Here is a 3,563-nt window from a genome sequence, read left to right as displayed (position 1 = left end):
ACATGGCTCGCGTTGCGCCCGATCGCAGCGTGGCCCTGTAGGCGGCACCCATTAGCAGATAAGAATCTTTGGTGTATTGGGACAGACTCTCAATGGATAGCTTGGGAAATCTGCTTACCCTTGCCAAATTTCAAAGAACGATCGGAGTGTGCTGTACGTGGGTTTTCCCTACAACACCCGAAGCTAATTTTTATGTGCTGCATCTACCGCCACTTATTATTTTTATCCACTAGCTGGAGGTAGAGATTTAGACTTTAATGACTCTTCTATGACATGCAGAATGTTGGCCACAGTATATACAGTAATAAACCTTTTTGAGTACTCCTCGGCGGTAAAATCTGATCAGGGTTGATAATGAGAAGGAGCATGAATTTTGTTGATTCAGAATTGTATACAAAATTACTGTGGTATAAAAGGGAGCAACAACCGTACTATGACAGAGTGGCACAAGTCATGACTGTGTAATATTGACCGAAACTAATTGCAAATGTGTAAAAACATTGCAAATTATTGTCTATTATTATAGATACTAGTACAGATTATCATAGTTCGGTGTATAACTTGTTATATTACATCGTACATGATAATGAACTGTTAAATGCTGAAAACGCTAGTAACTTGTAGATCATTCAAACTTGGGTGTGCTTAATGGACTGTCTGGGCGAATGCGCTAGCAGGTATTGGAGTCTGTATAGCTATACAAACCTTGTTTTTTAATAAAGACTTAAATATATTCGGAAATTTAGAATTTTGCTTGATAAATTCACAAAATTTACGTTTTTCATATAAATATAATCTTACAATGGACTTTTAAACTTACATTTAAGAAAACTGCATTCAGTGCTATAATTACGATTTGAGTGTACCAGTTTATAAAACACAAGCGTTAATTATGTACTTAACTATTGATATTATTCTTCATTAAGAATGAATGTCAACATACATTAAAGATGAATATTATTCTTAACCTATATATTTTGTTCATAAATAACACATAATTATGTATATTTTATCCTCGAAAAGAACTTTTTCTAATCATGAGGCGAAATTCCCCACAGTAAGTGTTGCCGTGCGCGCAAAACGAAAATGCTGCACACAACCCAAAAGTACTCCTCGGGGACCAAATGGTGAAAAACTGCGAAAAGGTTTATTACTGTATATACTGTGATGCTGGCTTAACCTCATTACTGAACAATGTGTAAGTAGAATATTTACTGAGGATTCCAAAACTGATCAGGATCTGGAGTAAAGTAAAGCGACAATCTTTATGAGACTTTTATCAGCAATGCATTAAGAGACGAACACCTAAGCTCTTTAACACCCAAGAATCTGCTTCGACTTATTGTCTGAATGCTGTCTTCTGCTCGCGTTGTTTTGTTAAATGTGATAAAAAAAAGTTTGGCTATTATTATTTTTATTCAAACCTAAACGCTGTAGATGAAACAGCCTTACTTGTCACCAGTAGAAATTGGAAAAAGTCAAATTATTATATTTATTATATTTTTCTCTAACTCACAGAGTTGTCTGGCCAAAAAGTCCATCTGTAGTTACCAAATTCAAACAATGCTGTTAGGGGCAACATCGTAAATCAAAAATGTAAGGCCAAAAGTATATGTATTTAGTTATTAGTTAGTTAGTTTAGTCTTCCTCCCTTATGTTTTAGAGAAAATGTTGTTTACTGTTTAGGTTTTCCCCGATCAGGCATCGAATCTGATTCCTACCGAGTGATAGTTACCACCTGCATATAACTATTCATTCACGTCCAAATTATGTATATTATGCATAGTTTAGATTACGAATATTTTAATTTCACGGTGTTATCTCGACTGTAAGGCCATACAGTTGTAAACGTGCCATTTATGTTCTATACTATTTTGCTAAGAAAAAATGAAAAAGATTTAAATACATACATACATACATACATAGGTAGGTATCTGCTTTTCCTAACCTTACTTGTCAATCACAACGAAAAAAATACTTTATCTCGTCTCATACATGCATAGGTATTTCTATTTATTGATATGATGCAAACATGTAGTATGTAGTGCGTAGGGCTGCCAGATTTGTCTGACGCAAAACCGGAACAAATTGATGGAAACTCCCTAAACAACACCCCATTTCTCCTCAAAGCGCAAAATAATTATAACTAGTAAACCCAAATGTATTTACATACCTATATATTTTATTTTATTTAAGCATAATATTAAAATAATTTCGATAGAAACCTCCTCTGTTTGACACTGGGCCAAGCCTTGTTCGGAATGCATGCACTTTTTAAAGTTTTGCAAGGTTTGGGTATCAGATAATGGTCAATTAATTCAAAAATATTTTTTATGTAATATTTGTAAATGGAGTTTGTTATTTAACATTACGCCTATCCAATGCGTTAATATTTTAGCCCAAGAAGTACCTCAATATTCAGTAAATCAAAACGAAAATTGGAAACTTTGAAAAAATAATGTTAATTAACATTATATCGTCAATATTTATACCGAGTCAGTTCTGGCATTAAAAAACGTGGCAATCCTCAACGACATTTTTCGCATTAAAGCTCTCAAAAATGCCTTTCATTTGATATCCATATTAGGTTATTTCAGTCAAGTTTTGTAGAATCGAAAATAAGTGGCAACCTTGCACTAAAATTTTAAAGGACAACACTTACTATATAGGCAAAGCATTGTAATATTGTATCTTAAGTTTCTAAACAAAAAATTAAATAAATGTTCATAAAAACTAAGTGGCAACCCTATTCAAAAATATTTTTGGATTTAGGATTTTTAAAATACTTTCCATTTGATATCCATATCATGGTGCGTTATTTGGTTTGTAACTAATTTCGAATAGGTGGCATTCTTTGACAAATATGTATTTTCGGTGATAACATTAACTTTACTTTATAAACAGATTTACAAGCGAGCCGTGTGCCGAATTTCATCTAAATCCGTAGTGTACATACATACTTCCATTTTCATTACCCTCCCTGAAAAAAACATTAAAAAAGGGCATTTAAAGGGTGACCTTTTAGGTAGAAACGAATAAGCCACGAGAACAACAAACATAGGCGATTGCATTAAAGTGAGCTTTTTTATACTTTCACAAAACATAAGTTGATTGAAATCAGCTTTTGATAATTGGCGACCGGTACGATCATCAACTCAAAAAAAGCTCGATTCCTTGGAAGATGTAATATTGCACATACATACATATACCAATTAGTAGCAAATTTTAATAATATAAAACGGTAAAAATTAAACAAATAAATTTTTTTTTTTCGAATTAAAACAAAGAAGTTTTAGGAAAAGTCTTAAACCTGGACATTTCCTGGGACGTTTGGCAGCCCTTGTATGTATAAAGGAATGTGACAAATCTGTAAGCTCATTCAATCACAGTTTCATAGTTTCAAAATATGCACATATAAGTGATCGGAAATACTGCATATGCCCATACATATGTGTGTAGATATGTATGTACGTATACATACGTATTAACCAATGTATTAACTAACTTTATGTTATATTAGTCAGGAAGCCATAATAACGTCGGTTGTTGTCGCCCTTTCTGCG

Source organism: Rhagoletis pomonella, unplaced genomic scaffold (assembly GCF_013731165.1).
Source record: "Rhagoletis pomonella isolate Grant_MI unplaced genomic scaffold, Rhpom_1.0 Rhpom_scaffold_00007, whole genome shotgun sequence".
NCBI classification, from domain to species: domain Eukaryota; kingdom Metazoa; phylum Arthropoda; class Insecta; order Diptera; family Tephritidae; genus Rhagoletis; species Rhagoletis pomonella.
Note: the sequence above shows the minus strand (reverse complement) of the source record.